General features: G+C 43.0%; 1 protein-coding gene and 1 long non-coding RNA gene across 2 annotated transcripts in view; one reads left to right on the top strand and one right to left on the bottom strand.

Annotated features, from left to right (window-relative positions):
- LOC307159631 (uncharacterized protein) overlaps positions 1 to 27,514 on the bottom strand; it is a 732,752-nt gene that overhangs the window by 252,084 nt on the left and 453,154 nt on the right. The gene's annotated exons all lie outside the window — the stretch shown is intronic.
- LOC307159740 lies at positions 18,559 to 20,483 on the top strand. The gene is made up of 3 exons (XR_013821439.1): positions 18,559 to 18,633; positions 18,881 to 18,977; positions 20,414 to 20,483. It is a non-coding gene; the product is annotated as an uncharacterized lncRNA (long non-coding RNA).

Raw genomic sequence — 27,514 nt, 5'->3', positions numbered from 1 at the left:
CACCCTAGCAACTGCCTAGCAACGCCCTAGCAACCACCAAGAATACCCAAGCAACCGCCTAGCAACCACCCATAACACCCTAGCAATTGCCTAGCAACGCCCTAGCAACCACCCAGAACACCCTAGCAACTGCCTAGCAACGCCCTAGCAACCACCCAGAACACCCTAGCAACTGCCTAGCAACGCCCTAGCAACCACCCAGAATACCATAGCAACTGCCTAGCAACCACCCAGAACACATTAGCAACCGCCTAGCAATCACCCAAAACGCCCTAGCAACCACCTAGCAACCACCCAGAACACCCTAGCTACTGCCTAGCAACGCCCTAGCAACCACCCAGAATACCCTAGCAACTGCCTAGCGACACCCTAGCAACCAACCAGAATACCCTAGCAACTGCCTATCAACCACCCAGAACACCCTAGCAACACCCTAGCAACCACCTGAACAACACGAATAAGCCATATCTCAGCAGCAGAACATCGTACAGACATGTTTGTTGGCTCGTATGCAATCATGTACCACACTCTAGCAACCAAGTGGCGAGTTTTGCCACTGCAAGCACCATTTCACATTTTCTTCAGGAAATGTACATTCTAGTTATTATTATTATTATTCTGGACAAAGTTTGGCGCGTAATGCGCCCCGCACCGTTTGTCACAGACCCATGAGTGAGGTGTCAAATCGACCAGCTCATTGAGGAGAGGTGTGCAATGACTTTTCTAAGCGATCGGGTGTACGATGTTCGCACAGCGGACGAAAGAGCGGCCAAAAAAGTCCCATTGACTTTACATTGGGAGTTCTAAAAATATTTGAATCCCAACTGCCGTTTTCACACACACAGACTCCAAAGGGCCTGACAGCCCTGCGTCTCTCCCTCTCTCTCTCCCTCAGAGGATTTTTATTATCAAGCAGCCAATAAGTAATGGCCTAAAATCTTCATAGCCACACCCTAGCAACCAGTTTCAGCACCCTAGCAACCACTAAGAGCTCCCTAGCAACCACCCTAAACCAAAAAAAAATGTTTTTTACATTTTTTTGTATTTTTTAACGCAATATTACACTCGTGGCCTTGCGATATTGCTCCATGCTTGTGCCTATTCGGCCATAGGCACGAGGCCGCAGGCCGAGTGCCGTACTCAAGGCACTCGTTATTAAAGATTTTAATAACTCTATAAAAACTCCATAGTAACCATCTTTGACAACTACCAACCACCTAGTAACACCATAGCAACTAAAAAAATACCTTAGCAACCATCCTGAACACCCTAGCAATGTCTAGAAATGCTCTAGTAACCACCAAAAACACCGTAGCAACCACCCAGAACACCCTAGCAACTGTCTAGCAACCCCCCAGAACACCTAGCAACTGCCTAGCAACCACCCAGAACACCCTAGCAACTGCCTAGCAACGCCCTAGCATCCACCCAAAATACCATAGCAACTGCCTAGCAACACCATAGCAACCACCCAGAACACCCTAGCAACCACCAAGAATACCCTAGCAACGCCCTAGCAACCACCCAGAATACCCTAGCAACCGCCTAGCAACACCATAGCAACCACCCAGAATACCCTAGCAACCACCTAGCAACACCATAGCAACCACCCAGAATACCCTAGCAACTGCCTAGCAACGCCCTAGCAACCACCCAGAATACCCTAGCAACCGCCTAGCAACGCCCTAGCAATCAACCAGAATACCCTAGCAACCACCTAACAACACCATAGAAACCACCCAGAACACCATAGCAACCACCCAGAATACCCTAGCAACCGCCTAGCAACCACCCAGAATACCCTAGCAACCGCCTAGCAACACCATAGCAACCACCCAGAACACCCTAGCAACTGCCTAGCAACCACCCAGAATACCCTAGCAACCGCCTAGCAACACCATAGCAACCACCCAGAATACCCTAGCAACCGCCTAGCAACACCATAGCAACCACCCAGAATACCCTAGCAACACCATAGCAACCACCCAGAACAGCCTAGCAACCACCTAGCAACGCCCTAGCAACCACCAAGAATACCCTAGCAACCGCCTAGCAACCACCCAGAATACCCTAGCAACCGCCTAGCAACACCATAGCAACCACCAAGAATACCCTAGCAACTGCCTAGCAACCACCAAGTATACCCTAGCAACCGCCTAGCAATACCATAGCAACCACCCAGAACACCCTAGCAACTGCCTAGCAACACCATAGCAACCACCCAGAATACCCTAGCAACGCCCTAGCAACCGTTTAGAGCCACATATAAACCATATTGCAACATATAGAAGCTATATTTCAGCTCCACAACATCGTACAGACGTGGTTGTTGGCTCGCATGCAATCATGTACAACACCCTAGCAACCGAATGGAGAGTTTTGCCACTGCAAGCACCATTTCACATTTTCTTCAGGAAATGTACATTCTAGTTAATGGTGCTTGCTGAAAGCAAGGCATCATTAGTGTTCTCTTGCATACTTATTATTATTATTATTATTATTCTGGACAAAGTTTGGCGCGTAATGCGCCCCGCACCGTTTGTCACAGACCCATGAGTGAGGTGTCAAATCGACCAGCTCATTGAGGAGAGGTGTGCAATGACTTTTCTAAGCGATCGGGTGTACGATGTTCGCACAGCGGACGAAAAAGCGGCCAAAAAAGTCCCATTGACTTTACATTGGGAGTTCTAAAAATATTTGAATCCCAACTGCCGTTTTCACACACACAGACTCCAAAGGGCCTGACAGCCCTGCGTCTCTCCCTCTCTCTCTCCCTCAGAGGATTTATATTATCAAGCAGCCAATAAGTAATGGCCTAAAATCTTCATAGCCACACCCTAGCAACCAGTTTCAGCACCCTAGCAACCACTAAGAGCTCCCTAGCAACCACCCTAAACCAAAAAAAAATGTTTTTTAAATTTTTTTGTATTTTTTAACGCAATATTACACTCGTGGCCTTGCGATATTGCTCCATGCTTGTGCCTATTCGGCCATAGGCACGAGGCCGCAGGCCGAGTGCCGTACTCAAGGCACTCGTTATTAAAGATTTTAATAACTCTATAAAAACTCCATAGTAACCATCTTTGACAACTACCAACCACCTAGTAACACCATAGCAACTAAAAAAATACCTTAGCAACCATCCTGAACACCCTAGCAATGTCTAGAAATGCTCTAGTAACCACCAAAAACACCGTAGCAACCACCCAGAACACCCTAGCAACTGTCTAGCAACCCCCCAGAACACCTAGCAACTGCCTAGCAACCACCTAGAACACCCTAGCAACTGCCTAGCAACGCCCTAGCATCCACCCAAAATACCATAGCAACTGCCTAGCAACACCATAGCAACCACCCAAAATACCATAGCAACTGCCTAGCAACACCATAGCAACCACCAAGAATACCCTAGCAACGCCCTAGCAACCACCCAGAATACCCTAGCAACCGCCTAGCAACACCATAGCAACCACCCAGAATACCCTAGCAACCACCTAGCAACACCATAGCAACCACCCAGAATACCCTAGCAACGCCCTAGCAACCACCCAGAATACCCTAGCAACGCCCTAGCAACCAACCAGAATACCCTAGCAACCACCTAACAACACCATAGAAACCACCCAGAACACCATAGCAACCACCCAGAATACCCTAGCAACCGCCTAGCAACCACCCAGAATACCCTAGCAACCGCCTAGTAACACCATAGCAACCACCCAGAACACCCTAGCAACTGCCTAGCAACCACCCAGAATACCCTAGCAACCGCCTAGCAACACCATAGCAACCACCCAGAATACCCTAGCAACACCATAGCAACCACCCAGAACAGCCTAGCAACCACCTAGCAACGCCCTAGCAACCACCAAGAATACCCTAGCAACCGCCTAGCAACCACCCAGAATACCCTAGCAACCGCCTAGCAACACCATAGCAACCACCAAGAATACCCTAGCAACCGCCTAGCAACCACCCAGTATACCCTAGCAACCGCCTAGCAACACCATAGCAACCACCCAGAACACCCTAGCAACTGCCTAGCAACACCATAGCAACCACCCAGAATACCCTAGCAACGCCCTAGCAACCGTTTAGAGCCACATATAAACAATATTGCAACATATAGAAGCTATATTTCAGCTCCACAACATCGTACAGACGTGGTTGTTGGCTCGCATGCAATCATGTACAACACCCTAGCAACCGAATGGAGAGTTTTGCCACTGCAAGCACCATTTCACATTTTCTTCAGGAAATGTACATTCTAGTTATTCTTCTTCTTCTTCTTATTGTTCTGGACAAAAGTTTGGCGCGTAACTCGCCCCGCACCGTTTGTCACAGACCCATGAATGAGGTGTCAAATCGACCGGCTTATTGAGGAGAGGTGTGCTATGACTTTTATAAGCGATCGGGGGTGCGGTGTTCGCCCCAGGGGCGAAAAAGCGCCCCAAAAAGTTCCATTGACTTAACATTGCGACGAACTTTGAGCACTCATAGCTCTGAGCGAGGATTTTGCAGAAACGTGTGATTTGCCACATTTGAAGAGGCTGACAGGCTCTGTAAGAACATACCTCACAATGGGGTAAAAGTTGCACCCCTGGGGGGCAGGAGCGTCCCAAAGTTGTCCCATTGACTTACTATGGGGAAGGAATGTCCCGTGAAACACACATGCTTTTCCTACTATGGTAAATTGCATAGGGATTTTGTAATGAACGTAGCTCTGGATCACAGTGTCATAGAGACAAGGGGGAGGGCTCATCTTACTCAGATGACCAATCAGTCTCTCAGGATCATTGTGAAGCTATCAAGCCACGCCCTAGCAACCATTTAGAGCACCTTAGCAACAAGTCCCATAGACTTCCATTGAAAGAGATCAAAGGGATATCTCAGGACTGAATTGTCATAGAAACATGGGGGTGGTCTCATTTGACTCGGGGCAGCAAACAGCCAATCATGAATCACCTCAACACTTCCTAGCCCCTCCCTAGCAACCATTGTCGAGCACCTTAGCAACCAAAATTCATAGAGAGATATCTTCTATTCTGAATGTCACAGAGGCATGGGAGTTGGTTTATATCATACATACTGACAAGCAGCCTTTGGAGTTTCATGATTGGCAGCTGCCAAGCCACTCCCTAGCAACCAAACAGAGTACCCTAGCAACCATATTGCAAGACCTATATCTCTGCATCAGAACATCATAAAGAGATGGGGTTAACACAAGTTTGACTCAGGGCAGCAAACGGCCAATCATAAATCACCTCAACACTTCCTAGCCCCTCCCTAGCAACCATTGTCGAGCACCTTAGCAACAACAATCCAAAGAGGGATATCTTCTATTCTGAATGTCACAGAGGCATGGGAGTTGGTTTATATCATACATACTGACAAGCAGCCTTTGGAGTTTCATGATTGGCAGCTGCCAAGCCACTCCCTAGCAACCAAACAGAGTACCCTAGCAACCATTTTGCAAGACCTATATCTCTGCATCAGAACATCATAAAGAGATGGGGTTAACACAAGTTTGACTCAGGGCAGCAAACGGCCAATCATAAATCACCTCAACACTTCCTAGCCCCTCCCTAGCAACCATTGTCGAGCACCTTAGCAACAACAATCCAAAGAGGGATATCTTCTATTCTGAATGTCACAGAGGCATGGGAGTTGGTTTATATCATACATACTGACAAGCAGCCTTTGGAGTTTCATGATTGGCAGCTGCCAAGCCACTCCCTAGCAACCAAACAGAGTACCCTAGCAACCATTTTGCAAGACCTATATCTCTGCATCAGAACATCATAAAGAGATGGGGTTAACACAAGTTTGACTCAGGGCAGCAAACGGCCAATCATAAATCACCTCAACACTTCCTAGCCCCTCCCTAGCAACCATTGTCGAGCACCTTAGCAACAACAATCCAAAGAGGGATATCTTCTATTCTGAATGTCACAGAGGCATGGGAGTTGGTTTATATCATACATACTGACAAGCAGCCTTTGGAGTTTCATGATTGGCAGCTGCCAAGCCACTCCCTAGCAACCAAACAGAGTACCCTAGCAACCATTTTGCAAGACCTATATCTCTGCATCAGAACATCATAAAGAGATGGGGTTAACACAAGTTTGACTCAGGGCAGCAAACGGCCAATCATAAATCACCTCAACACTTCCTAGCCCCTCCCTAGCAACCATTGTCGAGCACCTTAGCAACAACAATCCAAAGAGGGATATCTTCCATTCTGAATGTCACAGAGGCATGGGAGTTGGTTTATATCATTCATAGTGACAAGAAGCCTTTGGAATTGCATCATTGGCAGGTGCCAAGTAACTCCATAGCAACCAAAAAGAGTACCCTAGCAACCAAAATCCAAAGAGGCATATCTTACATTCTGAATGTCACAGAGGCATGGGAGTTGGATTATATAATTCATAATGACAAGAAGCCTTTGGAATTTCATCATTGACAGCTGACAAGCCACTCCCTAGCAACCAAACAGAGTACCCTAGCAACCAAAATCCAAAGAGGCATATCTTCCATTCTGAATGTCGCAGAGGCATGGGAGTTGGTTTATATCATTCATAGTGACAAGAAGCCTTTGGAGTTTCATGATTGGCAGCTGACAAGCCACTCGCTAGCAACCAAATAGAGTACCCTAGCAACCGTTTAGCAAAACGTATATCTCTGCATCAGAACATCGTATAGAGATGGGAGTTGGTTTATATCATTCATGCTAACAAGAAGCCTTTGTAGTTTCATCATTAGCAGCTGACAAGCATCTCCATAGCAACCAAACAGAGTACCCTAGCAACCATTTTACAAGACCTACATCTCTGCATCAGAATATTGTATAGAGATGGGGGTTGGCTCATTAGTTTCAGTTGTAAAACAGCCTGTAAATATCACCATGGTAACTGTGTATTCACACCCTAGCAACCATTTAGAGCCACCTAGCAACCATATTGCAACATATAGAAGCCATATTTCAGCTCCACAACATCGTACAGACATGGTTGTTGGCTCGAATGCAAACATGTACAACACCCTAGCAACCGAGTGGCGAGTTTTGCCACTGCAAGCACCACTTCACATTTTCTTCAGGAAATGTACATTCTAGTTAGTGGTGCTTTTTTAAAAGCATCACTATTGTTATTGCTCATACTTATTAATGGTGCTTGCTGAAAGCAAGGCATCATTAGTGTTCTCTTGCATACTTATTATTATTCTTCTTATTATTCCACACAAAAGTTTGGCGCGAAACTCGCCCCGCACCATTTGTCACAGACCCCTGAGTGAGGTGTCAAATCGACCGGCTCATTAAGGAGAGGTGTGCTATGACTTTTCTAAGCGATCGGATGTACGATGTTCGCACAGCGGGCGAAAAAGCGGCCAAAAAAGTCCCATTGACTTAACATTGGGCATTCTAAAAATATTTGAATCCCAACTGCCGTTTTCACACACACAGACTCCAAAGGGCCTGACAGCCCTGCATGTCTCCCTCTCTCTCTCCCTCAGAGGATTTATATTATCAAGCAGCCAATAAGTAATGGCCTAAAATCTTCATAGCCACACCCTAGCAACCAGTTTCAGCACCCTAGCAACCACTAAGAGCTCCCTAGCAACCACCCTAAACCAAAAAAAAATGTTTTTTACATTTTTTTGTATTTTTTAACGCAATATTACACTCGTGGCCTTGCGATATCGCTCCATGCTTGTGCCTATTCGGCCATAGGCACGAGGCCGCAGGCCGAGTGCTGTACTGAACCACCCAGAACACCCTATTCGGCCATAGGCACGAGGCCGCAGGCCGAGTGCCGTACTGAAGGCACTCGCAACCACCCAGAACACCCTAGCAACTGCTTTTTTTTTTTTAATTAAAGCAATATTACACTCGTGGCCTTGTGAAATTGCTCCATGCTTGTGCCTATTCGGCCATTCGTACATAAGGCACTCGCAACCACCCAGAACACCCTAGCAACTGCCTAGCAACCACCCAGAACACCTAGCAACTGCCTAGCAACCACCCAGAACACTCTAGCAACTGCCTAGCAACGCCCTAGCATCCACCCAGAACACCTAGCAACTGCCTAGCAACCACCCAGAACACTCTAGCAACTGCCTAGCAACGCCCTAGCATCCACCCAGAACACCCTAGCAACTGCCTAGCAACCACCCAGAACACCTAGCAACTGCCTAGCAACCACCCAGAACACTCTAGCAACTGCCTAGCAACACCATAGCAACCACCCAGAATACCCTAGCAACCGCCTAGCAACACCATAGAAACCACCCAGAACAGCCTAGCAACCACCTAGCAACGCCCTAGCAACCACCAAGAATATCCTAGCAACCGCCTAGCAACCACCCAGAATACCCTAGCAACCGCCTAGCAACACCATAGTAACCACCAAGAATACCCTAGCAACCGCCTAGCAACCACCCAGAACACCCTAGCAACTGCCTAGCAACACCATAGCAACCACCCATAATACCCTAGCAACGCCCTAGAAACCACCCAGAATACCCTAGCAACCGCCTAGCAACACCATAGCAACCACCCAGAATACCCTAGCAACCGCCTAGCAACAACATAGCAACCACCTAGCAACGGCCTAGCAACCACCAAGAATACCCTAGCAACCGCCTAGCAACCACCCAGAATACCCTAGCAACCGCCTAGCAACGCCCTAGCAACCGTTTAGAGCCACATTTAAACCATATTGCAACATATAGAAGCTATATTTCAGCTCCACAACATCGTACAGACATGGTTGTTGGCTCGTATGCAATCATGTACAACACCCTAGCAACCGAGTGGAGAGTTTTGCCACTGCAAGCACCATTTCACATTTTCTTCAGGAAATGTACATTCTAGTTATTCTTATTATTATTATTCTGGACAAAGTTTGGCGCGAAACTCGCCCCGCACCGTTTGTCACAGACCCCTGAGTGAAGTGTCAAATCGACCGGCTCATTGAGGAGAGGTGTGCTATGACTTTTCTAAGCGATCGGGTGTACGATGTTCGCACAGCGGACGAAAAAGCGGCCAAAAAAGTCCCCATTGACTTTACATTGGGCATTCTAAAAATATTTGAATCCCAACCGACGTTTTCACACACACACCACTCCAAAGGGCCTGACAGCCTCCCTCTCTCTCTCCCTCAGAGGATTTATATTATCAAGCAGCCAATAAGTAATTTCCTTAAATCTTCATAGCCACACCCTAGCAACCAGTTTTAGCACCCTAGCAACCACTAAGAGCTCCCTAGCAACCACCCTAAACCCAAAAAAAAATTTTTTTACATTTTTTTGTATTTTTTAACGCAATATTACACTCGTGGCCTTGCGATATTGCTCCATGCTTGTGCCTATTCAGCCATAGGCACGAGGCCGCAGGCCGAGTGCCGTACTGAACCACCCAGAACACCCTATTCGGCCATAGGCACGAGGCCGCAGGCCGAGTGCCGTACTGAAGGCACTCGCAACCACCCAGAACACCCTAGCAACTGCTTTTTTTTAAAAAATTAAAGCAATATTACACTCGTGGCCTTGCGAAATTGCTCCATGCTTGTGCCTATTCGGCCATAGGCACGAGGCCGCAGGCCGAGTGCCGTACTGAAGGCACTCGCAACCACCCAGAACACCCTAGCAACTGCTTTTTTTTTAAAAAATTAAAGCAATATTACACTCGTGGCCTTGCGAAATTGCTCCATGCTTGTGCCTATTCGGCCATAGGCACGAGGCCGCAGGCCGAGTGCCGTACATAAGGCACTCGCAACCACCCAGAACACCCTAGCAACTGCTTAGCAACCACCCAGAACACCTAACAACTGCCTAGTAACCACCCAGAACACCCTAGCAACTGCCTAGCAATGCCGAGCATCCACCCAGAATACCCTAGCAACTGCCTAGCAACACCATAGCAACCACCCAGAACACCCTAGCAACAGCCTAGCAACCACCCAGAACACCCTAGCAACCACCTAGCAACGCCATAGCAACCACCAAGAATACCCTAGCAACCGCCTAGCAACCACCCAGAACACCTTAGCAACTGCCTAGCAACATCATAGCAATCACCCAGAACACCCTTGAAACCACCTAACAACCACCCAGGACACCTTAGCAACCCTATTTATTTAAATGTAATCATAATGGTCGCCTGAGGGCGCTCAACGACCATGTCATCTGTGAGTGTGAGTTTCTAACAAACTAAAAAAAAACTTACAATAAATACATTGCATAATTTACCATTGTTAATGTGTGTTTATTTTTGTTTGTTTGTTGTTGTTTATAGTATTTAATGATTATACATACATTAAGCATAATTAACAAATTCAATCGATGAAACTACAAAGGTGGCACAGAGGTATATATAATTACAAAATAAAGTCATTACGATTGTTATTAATATTATTTTATAAAGTAAGTAACATGTAAGATAAAAGTAGTTTAATCACGTGAATACGTGTGACAAAGCCGTTTCTGCGACACCTCGAGCTCTCCTACCGTGTATCAGCGTCAGAACTCACTCACACTTCGTGCATTCCTTGCAGATATGCCATACACTATAGACCTTATGTAGCTCCGCCCCTTTTCAGCGCTGCGCTCATTGTCTTTTGACTTCCGGTCTGTATTTTCACAGCGTTTTGCGTGTTTATTAATGAACGGCTCGTTTTAAAATCTTCCCGGTCGATTTACATTTGTTAAGTCATCTGCTTTAAACATTACAGTCCTCATGATAACTTTCGTTAACTTTACATTAAGTAAATCCACTTAAAAAGCTAATTACTCCTGGACAGAAATGCCATATAAATATACAGAGCGACCGCAAAACGGAAGTTAAAAGACAATTTTCCAAAGATGGCGGCGCCCTTGTTTCTCTGGTGCATAAGGTCTATATAAGGATCAGTGAATGAGTGAACGAGTGAGCGAGTCATAGATTTGTTTACAATGAATGAATCATTCATGACTGATTCATCACTAGAAAGTGCGATTCTATTGGTTGTACTATCAAAGCTCGTCGCTGATTGGTTGCGAGATCGACTTCACTGGAGCACAACTGGTCAACTGCTCCATTATTCTCTTGAGGTAAGTGGAGATGGTTGTTTTCAAATATGCTTTTTTATAAAGCCTTGTATTGTCAAATGCAGCTCTTTGAATTAAATGTAGGTAATATTATTCGTATTGTAATGAGTTGTAGTTAATATCGTTTTTGTTTGCACTGAAGCTACCTTTTTCTCTGTAAAGAGGGTAATGTATGATATCTTATGTCTACAGCTAGCTAACATTACACTTCAATCTTTGTGTGAAAACGTAACATGATATTTTTTGTGTCTGATGAATATTACGTCCTTTGGTTTTTGTTGTTTGTGTAGCTTACAATAGCTTAAATACTGCGTGAGTAGTGTGTTATTTTGGCGCTTATTTTAAGCTAAAGCATCCTTAATGGTAGAGTATGTGGTAATGTACAAGTATACATATGGTACTCGCCGTTTGTTGTATTTTACATTCATGCATATGGACGCAGAAATATTATAATGAAAATTGTCGATTGATGCACGTCGCTTCATGTCAAAGACAGCGTTGAAGTTTCAAAGGCGGTGAGAGAACCGATTTCAGTGCGCGCACACTGACAGAATTCTGTAATCATAAACCACAAAGTGCAAATATAATGTATGTAAGATATTAATTTTGCTCTGTATTTAGCTTTTAATATAACGGGAGTTCCATGAGTGTTTTACCGGTAACTTATTTCTCAAGAGTGAGTTGATAACTTTCGCGCCTTGCTGTCACGTGCTTCATGTTACACAAATCCCCGCTTACAATCTGTTTGAAAGGGTCAGTAGGATAGAGACGGCAGCTTTACTATATTTGCAGCAATTTTGGTCAATATTAAAGCATGATGTGACGCATAACGCATCGATTACTACGTTGACGAGATTCGTTGAGTGATGGAGAGACAAAATTGTTTTTCTTGTGTTTAAGTTAACCTTCAGATATTCCTATAGATTGTGGGTCGGCCTCAAAACCGACCAAACACCTTCCCAGCAAACATGCTCCTTTGGGGCCCGAATGGGGCCCTTGCGGGCAGCCCACTGTGGGCCCAGATACCGGCGTGAAATGCGGGGCACATGTGGGCCCCACACTATGGGGCCCAGGTGGGGCCCCATCGGGACAGCCCAAAGTGTGGGCTGACTGTGGGCTAGCCCACACTAAGTAGAGTGGGCCCCCATTGGGGCCAGTTGTGGGCCCACAGCAAACCCCTTAGGGACCCGTGTGGGACTACTGTGGGCAGCCCACTGTGGGCCCAGATACCAGCGTAAAATGCGGGGCACATGTGGGCCCCCCACTATAGGGCCCAGGTAGGGCCCCATCGGGACAGCCCAAAGTGTGGGCTGACTGTGGGCTGGCCCACACTAAGTAGAGTGGGCCCCCATTGGGACCAGTTGTGGGCCCACAGCAAGCCCACGCTGTGGGCAAAGTGTGGGTATACTGTGGGTACATTGGGTTAAGTGTGGGCATACTGTGGGAACACTGTAAAAAGTGTGGGCATACTGTGGGTACACTGGGAAACGTGTGGGCATACTGTGGGCAATGCAAAGATGTATTGTAATATACCTGTGGCCTTAACAAACAACAAGATTAGTTTGGTTGTACTTTGCATTTGCCACAATACATGCAAAATAATTGCACTTGTTGAAAGTTGAAGTAGTACATTATAAGTTATATGTTTCAAATAATTTCATTTATTCACAGTCATGTAAAAAAAAAAAATATATATATATATATATATATACACAATACATTACCGTTCAAAAGTTTGGGGTCAGTAATTTTTTAAAAATACTTTTGAAAGAAATTCCTTCATCTCATCAAAGCTGCATTTATTTAATAAATACATTAAAAAGAGCAATATTCTGAAATATTGTTGCAACTTAAAATAACTGTTTTCTGTTTTAATCTATTTTACAAAGTAATTATTCCTGGGATGTTAAAAAATTATGTTAATAATTTATTACAGTAGCCAGCATCCAGTCGTCAGCATGTAAATCGTGGAAAAAAAATCAGGAACGTTTGAACAGAACTGTCAAAAGAGCAGCATTTATTTTAAATAGATTTTGAGTCTTTTGTCTTCAGAGTCCTCAAGTCTTCTGGTTCTTCTGCTCCTTCCACCATCCCAGTCTCTTGCATTATGATTTAACAGGATCAGGATCAACCCCTTCGGATGCTGCGGCCTGGCTGTTTTTTGTGTCAGTTTTTTCTCTAAAGTGCGAAAAAAAAAACAATTGAAATGTTAACATAATTTTTTTTACAAAAAAACAAAAACAAGGGTTGTTCCAAGTGTAATTTATATATGACTGGAGAAACCTGAGAATAATTTGAGTTCCGGAAAAATAGTTACAGGTGTTTATTATTATTAAAAACAAATTTAGGCGGTGTTGTTGAAAGAGAAACATACCGAGAGTGAACCAACTGAGGGCATGATGAAATAAGAGCATGAGAACAATTTATTAAAATTATCAACACAACGTAAAGAATAATTTTGTCAACTTGTACTCACACTCATGTCATTCCAAACCTGCATGATTTCTTCTGTGGAAGATGATATTTTGAAAAATGACTCAAAAAGTCAATGGGATCTAATGGGATTTTCATTGTATGAACAAAACAGATTAAACATAATTCAAAATATCTTCTTTTGCATTCCACAGAAAAAAGTAAATAATACATGTTTGGAACAACATGAAGAACAAACCTTTTAATGTCTTTATCAATAAATCATTGATAGATTTAACTTGCAGCCTGAATATGTTATTTTTATTAAAAAATAGAGGGAATGTGTCTGACGGTCAAACGATACTTACACAGAAAAAGAGTGACCTGTGCCTGAGTGGCTCTTTTGGGTTTATTATTTAGCTGTTTGAGACACATCACAATTAAGGAAAAAAGAGAGAAGACAACTGAATATTAGTCAAATATTACATAAATCTATACAAATAAAAATGATTCTTTTTTCATCAGTGATTATTGACTAATTAATAGTTAATCTCTGGTCCTCGAAGTGCACTGTCTTGCAGTTTATGTTCAGACCTGATCAATCTCACTTGCTATTTTAACCAAAAGAGCTTGATTAGCTTGTCCAGGCGTGTTGGACCAGGGCTGGTGCTAAAGTCTGCAGGACAGTGGTCCTCAAGGGCCAGAGCTGAGGTCCCCTGCAAAATGTTCGGAACATGACTAGATCGATCACTTACAGCAGTGGTGTCCAGTCCTGGTCATGGAGGAGTTTAGCTCCAGCCTGTCTGTAGTGTCTGCTGAACCTGAAGACCTCGATCAACTGGTTCAGGTCTGCTTAACTGGGGTTGGAGCTCAATTCTGCAATCAGGATTAGATTGCAATAAATACTGAAAAGAGAGAGGACAAACAACATTTCAAATACAGTATTTAATGTTGATCTTAACTTTAAGATTAATAAATGCTGTAGAAGTAATTGTTCACTAATTGTTGGTTCATGTTAACTAAAGCTAACAAAATGAAACCTTATTATAAAGTGTTACCATTTATTAATAATGAGAGAGTTGGCCATACGAGTATAAAATGAATTAATAGGAATCTTAAACTGGTTCAAACTAGGCTACTGTATTGTATATTCATGTTAATACTAGGCACAAATGGCATTATAGCACTCCTTTCATTTGCCCTCCAGGTGGGCGTTCCTATAATGGTGTGAGTCATGTGACGTCACGTGAAATCAATGAATTAACCGTCCAGTGAATATTTTTAAGTTAAATAAATTAGTTTACTTTCATTCACACATTTGGAAATTGTCAGCAAAACCTTTACAATACTATCAAAATCTCTCATATACTGTACACGTACAATGTGATTAAAAGCCTAAATTACAGCACAAGTTAACCTGCCTCTAGCTAGTAACAGTTAGCTGCTAACTTAACGGATGAGATGCTAGCGGACTTTTCCTGAAGACACTAAATCATTTCTATAAAGTAAATATTCAACGGAAGCGTGTCATTTACATGAAAGAATGTGTCAGAAGCATTTGTATGTACTATTTGTGTAAGTTTGGGGACTAAACTTACCTGAAAGTAGTGAAAACAACAGTGAGAGACGGAGTTACTGCTTGTGTCAGTTGGGCTGTCGTCCCGTTTCCATGGTAACGGCCTCCGCTCCAGTTCAAATGCGGCTCGAATGTTCAGCGCGAGCGCCCATTAAAACACGTAAAAGTCACGCAGCATTTACATAAACATAGAATTGATGGAGGGAATTATTTGATAATCAGATAAAATATCTTGAAACTTTGGTTTGTTCCATTTGTTCCTATTTTAATAAAACCTGTTTAATTATAACCTCAGTGAGATCAATTATGCAACATAATAACTTAAAAATATCCATTAGGGAACGTTCTCTATAAGTTACTTTAAGGTTATTCAAAAAATAACCACCCTGCAACGTTCTGGGAACGTTATTTTATGGTTGCAAAATAATAACTTAAAAATAACCATTAGGAAACGTTCTCTATAAGTTATTTTTAGGTTATTTAAAAGTAACCACAACGTTCTGGGAACACTATTTTATGGTTACATAAAAATAAAACCAAAAAAGAATGTTCCCCTAACGTTAGTATTTGGTTCCCAAAAAAATAACCAAACGGGAACCAAAAACTAACGTTAGGGGAATGTTCTGTGTTAACTGGGTGGTCTGTCTGACTTTATCAGTCTGTCTGGGAACAGCTGCAACAAGCAAACAGGTAAAGATAGTACTTGTCTTGCTGTCTTGTTGACTGTGTGCAGTTTTAGTTAAGTATGGGATTGACTGTTGAATGAAATAACATTTATGACATTTTACAGGATCGTTAAAATAGTTTGATTAACCCTGAGCTTCTAATCTTAAAACAATGATTTAACTGTACTGTTATGGTGGGTTGCCCACAGTAAACCCTCATGGTGGCCCCACAGTGAAAAACAGCTATGGGCCCCGCATGGGCTAACCCACTGGGGGCCTGTGTGGGTTTTTCTGTGGGCAGTCCCACAGTGGGTTGCCCACAGTAAATCCTAATGGGGGCCCAAATGGGTAAAACTGCTATGGGCCCCGCATGGGCTAACCCACTGGGGGCCCGTGTGGGCTTTCTGTGGGCAGTCCCACAGTGGGTTGCCCACAGTAAATCCTAATGGGGGCCCAAATGGGCAAAACTGCTATGGGCCCCACATGGGCTAACCCACTGGGGGCCCGTGTGGGTTTTCTGTGGGCAGTCCCACAGTGGGTTGCCCACAGTAAATCCTAATGGGGGCCCAAATGGGCAAAACTGCTATGGGCCCCACATGGGCTAACCCACTGGGGGCCCGTGTGGGTTTTCTGTGGGCAGTCCCACAGTGGGCTTGCCCACAGTAAATCCTAATGGGGGCCCAAATGGGCAAAACTGCTATGGGCCCCACATGGGCTAACCCACTGGGGGCCCGTGTAGGTTTTCTGTGGGCAGTCCCACAGTGGGCTTGCCCACAGAAAGCCCACATGGGGCCCGAAAGGGTTTGCCCTTGCCCACACTGTCCCACAGAAAACCCACACTTACCCACAGTGGGCCCACACTGGCATGTTTGCTGGGTTGAGTGTAACTTTTATCAATTAAAAATAAATTCACTATGTTTTAGTTCAGTTATAGTTAGAATATATTTTATGGTAATAAATAATTATGATCAAATAATGTCGACTAGTGCATTACATCAGTCTTCATGTCTATCAAATGCAGTGTTGAGCACTAGCCACGCACCCCGGCGGCGCGCGCGCATTCTCACGTCTTCATGTCTTGCTCTCTCTCCCTCGCGCTATTTATCAAAATCAAATGACACGATGGTAAACTATTCAGTGATGAAATGTGTTCTGTGTTGTTGACACAATCTTGTGCGATGTTCTAACTGCTGGGATAATCACTCAACGCGTACACGTCCGAGTCGCAAAACTAAAGACTCTTTTGAACCGATTCACTTTAATGAATTGTTAAAACAACTGATCTGTCCAACACTGAACTCACAAGACGTCTGAATCGGTGTATAACAGACTGGTAACACTTTACAATAAGGTTCCATTAATCAAACTCTTGTTAACTACATTAGTTAACATTAACTATTTATAAACTATTAATCTTTGTTAATGTTAATTTCACCATTTACTAGTAGCCTACATTATTGAAATCAAAAGTTGTATTTGGTAACATTAGTAAATGCACTGTGAAGTAACACGAACAAACAATGAAAAGCTTTATTTTTATTAACTAAGATTAACAAAGATTAATAAATACAGGAACAAATGTATTGTTCATGGTTAGTTAGCCTAATACATGAACTAATGTTAACAAATCAAACCATACTCTAAAGTGTTACAAACAACTAATTTACTCTGAACTCAGAAGTGCTTACCCCATTTTTTATTATTAATATTGGTTAGTAAGATTTAACCTTAATAAACTACAGTATTTTCAGGTTATATGTATAATAATGTGTAGATTTTTGTAGAAAATGACAAACATTTTTGTAGAAATCATTTAGGTGAAGGTGTGAGTGAGGTGAACATTTTCAGCTTTTTTTCCAGTGTTATTATTTGCAATAAAAGTTCAAGTTACATGGTTTGTGAGTGAAGTTGTTGGTGTTGAGTTTTATGACACTTTTTTTCTCTGTTTCAGAATACTGATTCACAAGCATTCCTTTACTGCATTTCAAAGGTAAAGAGTTAATTAGGGACATGGCCACAAATACAAAATGCTTCAGATTTAGCTTGTTGATAAGAAAATCGTTATAGTTTAAAAATGATCATGAATATAAAAGCTATTAGAAAAAAACTGTTTTGTTTATGCCACAAATAATTAAGACTACATTTACCCATCCATTCTCCAAACCACTTGTCCTATATAGTAAACCTGCTGTATGGTCGGTCCATCACAGGTTTTAGGCAGCATATTTGACATAAACTCAGCTTCTAGAAAATTTAAGAGTATTTCAAAAAAAGACTTTCTTGAGATAAATTCCTAAAATTATCTGTATTCTACATATAGATAAAATATCATAAAGTATCATAATCATTATCATAAAGGCATATTTCATTATGTTGTCATTATTTTTTTCAGACTGACTGATCAGAGCACAACCTGCATTTTCTGCTGCACTTTTCTCTCTGGTTAGTATTAATATTGTTTCTTAAGCTGTATTATGGCATTTTCATCCCATCAGCATAATTGTAGTCCCCGTGCCTTAATATGGCTGTTTTTATATCTTGTTCAGGTTCCTTGGGTTTTGCCGTTTTCTACAGAGAGCAGTTTATTTAATTTCTTACCCCACGTCCTCCACCTTCACCACCCACCCACCACCTACCCCCTCCACCACCTACCCCCTCCACCTTCACCCCCACCCCATCACACGACCTACCCCCTCCACCTTCACCCCCCTCAACCCACCGACCCACCACCTACCCCCCCAAAAAAAACAAAAAAAAAAACTTTATTGCAATTTACATGTTTACACAGTGTCTCTTTCTTTGTTCTTGTTTAACTGTTTGTTTTCTTCCTGAGAGTACTACAGGTTTTATCTTTTTAGGCTCAACAGCTGTTACATCTGGAGAACGTTCAAAGTATGTGCCTACCTAAGTGAGAATGTCCAATTAAAATGAATTTGACTTAACAAATAAGTGCATTTAAATATGTATTACTTTTGAGTATTAAAAAAGAAATCCATGGCTACTTTTTATGATTTGAGACTTGAAAGTAAAATCTCTACTTTTAGAAGTTACTTAATTCACTGAAATTAGTGAGTTAAACAGATAAATTTGTCAAGAATAATTTTTTTGTCATTTCTTTTTATCTCTTCATATTTTAAAGGATGCCACGGAAAGGAAAGAGATCTCAGGCTCAAAAAATTCGTTGGAGAAAGTTGGACCTGGAGGATGACCAGACCAGACCCTCCAGGATTAACCAGGTACTATTGATATCTGTGTCTTGCAACATGCTCATTTCAGGGCACCTTAATGTTTGGGACTAGGGCTGTCACGATTTCACAAATGCGACCACAACAAATTTTAATTTGCAAATTCTCAAAAAATGGTTGTATATGACGACTTTTTTGGTCGCAGCCTGGAGCCCTGCAATGCTAATCATAATGACTTTATCACTCTATACAACACTTTAAAATAATACAATTTCTGCCTTATTCTACGATTTTCAAATACACCTTTTATAAGTGACTCAAATTTACGGTGCTTGCAGAGATGGAGTAGCATTTACTGTGAACCAGTTGATCCACTTTGATCTCAGTGCTGCGCAAATACTTATTAAATTAAAATATTGCAATTTTTTAAATAATCACACTAAGCTAAATTGTGATTTCGGTTTAATTTCTGTTAATCGTGCAGCTCTAGATATAAACAAAAAAACAACAATGCTCACTTGCTATAAGTATATGAATATCAGTAGATTGCCGATTGATAATCTCCATTAGGGATGCACTGATAGCTCATGTATTCGTATTCGTAAAAATGCTCCGAAACCAATAACCAATACCAGGCAGCGTGTGTAGGCTACAGTACAGTGTTTGTGTCCAGACAAAGAAACACTGACAACAGAGGGGATAAAAAAGAAGGCTGTTTATGATGTAAATCTATCTTATTAGTGGAATTTTAAACAAAATATAATAACACATAGCTGTGGTACGTGAGCTGATCAGAGAAAAACATGCAGTGGATTGAGCGCACAGCGGCACAGACGCGTGCGAGCTGGTCGAGCGCATCCCTTTTTCACAGATGTCAGTGGAAAGTTTGTAGTTCAGTCGGTTGTCAATGGCAAAGAAAGTAAAAAGAGGCATTTAGCTTATTAACGTTAACTGACCAGAGAGAGCGAGCATACTTCTGTTGAATTTTAATCAAAGGACAAACAATATGATAGCAATAGAATGAACAACAGTGTATATATATATATATATATATATATATATATATATATATATATATATATATGGAAAAGCTGATAAAGACACATAAGCCATGTTTACATTTAAGTCTTCACGGTTAGTTTTGTATATGTAAGCAGCTTTCTCTGCCATGAACAAGATTATAATGTTATTATGTAAATTTTTTCAAGTAGTGCAATTCAACAAGGTTTTTTTCAAAAAAACATTTGTCATTATTTTACTTCCATACAAGCGGTTCTGTCTCACACATATGCAAATCCGAATAGCACATTTATTACATTGTAAATAGTTAAATTTAATCACTAATTAATCAAATAAATAAATTAATTAATACTATTTAGCAAAAATGTCTTTGTACCAAACACTATGAAGTGCAATTTAAAATTTAACACAGATTCTATAACACTCATTTTGACCAACAGCCTAATTACATGAATGATTATTTACAGGTTGAACAGGCAAGCACCAGTGCAGCTGTAGCTCAGTTTTCGGGTAGAACGTATGTAGAAGGTGGTGATATTGCACCCAGGGTTTTGTCTGTGCAGGCATCTCATTGTCAAGGTGATGATAGGTATGACAGTTTCTCAAAAAATCATCAGTGCACGTGTGTAGCGTTGACATTTTTAGCTAATCAGAGTGAAGGGATTACGTTCAAGATGCCTGACCTTGATAGAGTTTTAGAGGAGGGAGATGCGTGTTATGTCTATATTAAAATGCAGCTTATTGCTGAAGGGAGGTTTAATCGCAACCATCTGACAATGGAGGAAGTACCGTTGAGCGTGGCATCATTTCACCGGAAACATAATGTGCTGAAATCAGGAGTGATGTTTGGATACCTCAGAGCCACAGGGACCCCTGGCACTGAAGAGTGGTGGATTCCTCTCACTGAAAGGCTACAGTGTCTCTCAACAGATGTCAGGCAAGCTCTACTCCTTGTTGCTCCAGAGTGTATTGCTGTGTTCAGAGACAGATCTGGAAGGTACGGATACTTTGATTCACACTCGAGGACTGCTGCAGGCTTGCCCCATCCTACTGGCCATGGAACTGCTGTCATGTTGACTTTCACTCACCTGAGTGACATGGCAGACAGAGTTCTCAAGATCTTCCGGGATCGTAGTGATGAGACCAGCTATGAATTCATGCCTGTGTCTTTTGAAACAGAGCTGTCTGTCCAACTGCCTTCAACATCTGTTTGTGAACGGGTATCACAAGTGATTTCAGCTCTACCAGAACCAGCAACAAATGTTGGAACCAAAGTAAATCTTGTTGGCTCAGGAGCTGAAAACCGAGATGTGGCAGATAAAACAAATAAGCACAGAAGAAGAAAAGAATTGCGTAAAACATTTAAAATGTCAAAACAAGGCAGAGAACCTAAGAACCCGGCTGCACCCTATGCCACCAGGAAACATAAAAAAAGGGATTGTGAGAGACGGAGGTATGCCACTTCTTTGCAATACCAATCAAAGAAAAAAGAAGCAAATAAGGTAAAGTATAATCAAGATGTTCTCTTCCGAAACCAAATGAGATGGTCTATAGTGAGAAGATACAGCACGGATACCGTCTTCCAGAAGAAGATGAAAGAAAACATGACGAAGAGGTACAGCACAGATGCTCTCTTCCAGAAGAAGATGAAAGAAAACATGACGAAGAGGTACAGCACAGATGCTCTCTTCCAGAAGAAGATGAAAGAATACAGTAAGAAGAGGTACAGCACAGATGCTCTCTTCCAAAAGAAGAAGAAAGAGTACATTAAGAAGAGGTACAGCACAGATACGTTCTTCCAGCGGAAAATGAAAGCCTACATGGTTAACAGATATGCAGGTGACCAAGAGTTCAGAGCACATCACATCCTGCGATGTACGCTGCGCAAGACCCAGAAATGTGCCAGTGATGCTACATATCACGTTCTTCATCGATTGCAATGCGCACTGCGGATAAAAAAGAAATATAAACCGTACATCCGTCACAGCCAGGTAACACCCCAGCCTTGTGTTAACAAAGTGATGGAAAGTGCCATACATGCATTCCGGTGTAAGATCCAGCATGGCCCTACACATGTCTGCACAGTCTGTCACAGAGCCCTGTTTCCTAATCAAGTCAAGGTCTGTAATAGAACAAGTTATTACAAAAACGTTCATGTTGCAGCGTCTTGCCTAACTGGAAAGTATGTTCACGCTTGTGATAATGCCTGCTCAGGTTCCTGCGTAGTTCCGGAAGAGAGAAGACAGGAATGGATTTGCCACACTTGTGACAGCCACCTCAAGAGAGGACAGATGTCTTCAATTGCAGCAGCCAACAAACTGGAGTTGCCACCAATCCCTGCGGAATTGGATGAATTAAATGTCCTTGAACGTCAACTCATTGCAAAAATTTTACCATTTGCAAAAATAGTTGCATTACCCAAAGGACAGCAGAGAGCAGTACGTGGTGCCGTCGTGTGTGTGCCCTCCGAGATGGAGACGACTGTCAACTCTCTGCCAAGACCAAGAAGTGAGGCCCAGCTGCTGCAGGTGAAGCTGAAGAGACACGTTAAGTTCAAAGGATACCAGCAGTTCCACACGGTGAATATGCATAACGTGCTTGCAGCTTTATCGAAGCTGAAAGCAATGCATTCGGAATACAGGAATATCTCCATAAGAGAAACGGCTATATTCGAAAGTCCCATAGATGAGGAAGCTGATGTCTCTGAAAGTCACCTAGACGAGGAAGATGAAGTCTCTGAGATGCAACAAGAAGTCGATGTTGCTGAGCAGGATGAGCAACACGTTAGCGTCGAGGAAAAGGATGAGCTTCGACCCGGGCTCACATTAGACACGTGCATGCAGCCGCCCGACATCGGACAGGAGATCTTGTCGTACGGTGAGGGAATATTTAGTATCGCACCAGCACAAGGACAAAAGCCTGTTGGATTTTTCAAAATCCCAAAGCTGGAAGCTATGGCTTTCCCTGTTCAATTCCCCACTGGACAAAATTCCATTGACGAGGAAAGACAAATTTCAATATCTCCCAGTATGTATTTCAACGTGAGATTGTTCAGCGTGGACACGCGTTTTGCAAAAGATCAGAGTTATCTTTTCTTTGCGCAGTTTGTAACGGAAACGCAACTGGCTAGAAACAGCATGTCTATTCAGTTGCGAAAAGGCAAACCTCTCACAAGAGACGGCCGAAGAATTTCTAACAGGCTGCTTCAAGACAACCGGGAGATTGAAAGATTGGTACACAACAGAGACGCCACACGGTTCATGCAACCACTGAGAGGCTCTCCAGCGTATTGGGAGAAAACTTTGAGGGATCTACAGGCTATGATAAGACAGTTAGGAACCCCTACGTTTTTTTGCACATTCAGTGCAGCTGAAATGAGATGGCCTGAAGTAATTACAGCAATCAAGGCCCAGCAAGGTGAACACGTCGACTTTTCCGAGCTTGACTGGACGACAAAGTGTGAAATCCTCCGAAGCAATGCGGTCACTGTCATGCGTATGTTTGAGAAGCGGGTGGATGCGCTAATGACTCATCTGCTTTTGTCGCCTGCCCAACCCATTGGTAAAGTTGAGGACTACTTTTACCGAGTGGAGTTTCAAGCTAGAGGGAGCCCACATATCCATCTTCTTGTTTGGATAAAGGACGCACCCGAGTTTGAGAAGGATTCTGACAAGGATGTTTGTGACTTTATTGACCGCAACATAACCTGCCAGTTGCCCGATCCCTCGGCTGATCCTGAGCTTCACAAGATCGTCACAGAGGTCCAGCTTCACAGCAGGAACCACTCAAAGTCCTGTAAGAAGGGAAATCTATTGTGTCGATTTGGGTTCCCCAAACTGCCGGTGTCTAGCACCACTATCACTCGTCCGCGACCACAGCGTCCTGAAGAAGAGGATGACACGGACACTTCTCCATCTGGAAGCTGCATGTTTGCATCTAAAGAACCACAGCGTCCTGAAGAAGAGCATGAGAAAGAGCAAAAGCAAGCAGACAGAAGGAAGTTGAGACGGGAGGCTGCTCAAAAGGCAATGAGCGAAGCCAGGACAAAACTCAAGCCGGTGTGGGATCTGTTGAATGACCCCCAAGCCTCTTTTGACAGCTTGTCAGACCTACTGACAAAGAGTAAGTTGTCCATCGATGACTACAATGAGAACGTCGAAGCATTGTCCAATGCCAACGTGATTCTGCTGAAGCGTGATCCAAAGGAGTCACGGGTGAATGGATACAATCCCGATTTGTTGAGGGCATGGAACGCTAATATGGACATTCAGTTCGTTCTTGACGCTTTTAGCTGCGTTATGTATATGCTTTCGTATATTTCCAAGCCGGAGCATGAAATGGGCGATTTACTTAAGAATGTAATCAAGAGTGTGCGTGAGACGAACGTTAGCGAGGAAGATGAAATGAAGCAGATAATGCAAGCCTACTCAAAACACAGGCAAGTTAGCGCTCAGGAGTCTGTGGCACGAACATGCAGCTTACCGTTGAAGAAGTGTTCACGAAGTGTTGTGTTTCTACCGACGGACGATGACGCGCTTAAGATGAGTCTTCCCCTAAGCGTCCTACAAAACAAAAATCCTGATTCGGAGGATGTGTGGATGTCAGGGATGATAGAGAAATACAGAGCAAGGCCTCAAACGCGTGACTTTGAGAAGATGTGTCTGGCAGAATTTGCTTCGGAGTGCCGCATCGTGTACGGTCAACAAACAAAAGGCAAGAATGTTCACCAGCTGCTCTACGGCATGGGCTTTTTTCAGAAAAGAACTGGGAAGGCTGCAGTTATTAGGTATGCACGTTATTCGGAGGAAAAACAAACCGAAAAGTTTTACAGTAGATTACTTAAGCTTTATATGCCACATCGAAGCAACGAACAGCTAAAACCGCCTAGATTTCCGACATATGAAACATTTTACAAGAGTGCAAAGGTGGAACTACCCTGGACAAAGCCTGGTTTGCTTTTCCCTGTCTGCGCCATAGTGCAAGCACACAAGGAAAAATTCGAAAAACACAGCGACGAGGTGGATAAGGCGGTCGATCAGCTGCAACAGCAAGGGCCACCCGAGAACGCATGGGCCGCCTTTGCACCAGAGATTGAAGTGGATCGTTTAGAGTGCGTTGCAGAACGACAAGACATCAATCCAGATGATGAGGATGTACAAGATGATGTCCCAGAATTTCAGATTCTTGAACATGGAGATGGAGTCGTGCCACAAATAGAGGCACCGCAGATGAGCATCGAATTTGTCAGGAGGTTGTTTAGAAGTCTAAACGAGACGCAGGCAGCCATATTCTACACGGTCTGCCAGTGGTGTCAGAAGCGTGTGTGGGGTCATAATCCGGAACAGTTTTTCTACTTCGTGTCAGGTGGTGCTGGTTGTGGCAAATCACACGTCATCAAGTGCATATACACGGAAGCGACCAAGATTCTGCGACAACTGCCTCGATTACGGGAGGAAGGAGATCTATCCGTGCCTACGGTGCTCTTGAGTGCGTTTACTGGAACGGCAGCGTTCAACATATCCGGTAAAACTCTGCATTCCATCTTGAAACTTCCAAGGAATCTGAAGCCACCGTATCAAGGACTTGGAAATGCCCTAGATGAACTACGAGCAAGACTACGCGACGTGGAGATTCTTATCATCGATGAAGTGTCCATGATTTCTAAGGATCTTTTTGCCTACATAAACTGGAGATGTCAGCAAATCAAAGGCAGCAAAAAACCTTTCGGGGGAATCTCTGTCCTCGCCGTGGGCGACTTTTACCAACTACCACCTCTGGGTAAAGCCAAACCACTCTGTGTGTACGAAGAGGATGTTTTGGACTTCTGGAAAGACCATTTCCAAATGATTACCCTCACCGAGATCATGCGTCAGAAAGAAGACCTGGCTTTTGCCCAACTTTTAAACCGCCTACGGGTGAAGCAGAAGACCGACGATCTCGCCGAAGAAGATAGAGCTTTACTACTCCAGGCAGTGAAGGACCCCAAAGACTGCCCGTGTGATGCACTGCACATATTTGCCACAAACAAGGAAGTTCACGAACACAATACGAAAACAATCCATGCTCTTCACAGTAGCCCCGTTTACATGTAGCATTGTATTCCGATTATAACCAGGTGCAAGTCCAATCAGAATGAAAATGCTCCATGTCAACACCTCAATCGGAATAAAAATGCTCAAACCGATTGAAATTTCAGTCGGATTGAAGGGGGTGGAATAAACCTTTTCATGAACCGATCAAACGAAAGATTACACCATGTAAACGAGCTGATCCGATTACTTTGAGCGTACGTCTTTCTGCGCATGCCTGGTTTTGCGCCAGATAATTCTGTCAGCTAACATAATGCCTTCTGTTTGTGATCCGATGTGGATTCTGATCACCGTATAAGGTAGGAATATTTATACCCGATGCAAAAAAACTATGCACGCTAACCATTACCATAGTAAACATGGAAAATATGTACGCTTGAAGCAATCAGACAAATCATAATCCTGTTTTTATTTTATCTTTCAGTAGCCTATGTCTCGGACTATCCTCTTTTTCTCTGACTGAAAATATAACTGTATCCTTCTGGGAGAGAGTGCTAAAGCTCCTCAGGTCATATTTTTGGTGGCATATTTGTAGAAATGAACATTCTTTCTAAATGTGATGTAAATGCGTCCTGTTACTAGGCTACCAAATAAACAGAAACAGACGCGAATAAGTTTTGTGTCCTCTTTCTTTTGTAAACGTTCACAAACGTCATAAACGGTAAACCACTTTATTTCTGTGACTAATGTGCAATTTTGACACAAATTAATTCATTATTATAAATGTATCGATTTTTATTGTAAACCTGTGGTAAAACATCTATTCTTGGGTTTTAAATATTCAATTAAACAACAAAAATGCCAGCAAACAGTCGCTCTTGTTTTGCGATCGATCAGGCTGTTTCCAGTGATTTCTTTCTGATCAGTTTTCTGATAAAACTTCCTTTTTTTCTTCTTTTTTTTTTTTTTTTACAATAATGATGGCCTATATTTAATTATATGCTATAATGAGTGTGATATGAGTATGAGAATGAAAAACTGATGCAAATAGGCTACAAAACAAGACAATAATTAACAAAGAACAATAGCCTACACAATACAATAAAACGGCCCGTTTATGGCTCGCACTGGCCCGACAGTGGAAACGCGTCTCATGCCTACAACTAAACGCGACAATTAAGTGATGCACCATCTTGACAGGATTGAAAACGTGGAAATAATGAGCTTCCAGATCCGTCAGACAAGCTGTGTGCGCATGTCAGAAAATGACTTCGATTGAAAGCGTCAGCACATGTAAACACCAGATCGGTTTAGATAACATCCCATGTAAACAGTCAACCGGAATCCGTCAATCAGAACGATCTCAATCAGAATAGCAAAAAAGTGTGCATGTAAACGGGGCTACTGACATCATTACCATCGATGCCGAAGACTACAGGAAAGACCCAAGAACAGGAGGGATGAAGAGACAAATGAAGCCCATCACCGGAAAAAAGGATGACTTGCCTGACACCATACAAATTGCGTTGGGAGTACGCA

Source organism: Squalius cephalus, assembly GCF_949319135.1.
Source record: "Squalius cephalus genome assembly, chromosome: 1".
Taxonomy (NCBI): Eukaryota; Metazoa; Chordata; class Actinopteri; order Cypriniformes; family Leuciscidae; genus Squalius; species Squalius cephalus.
The sequence above is the reverse complement of the archived record's forward strand: the minus strand, read 5'-3'. Positions and strand labels throughout refer to the sequence as shown.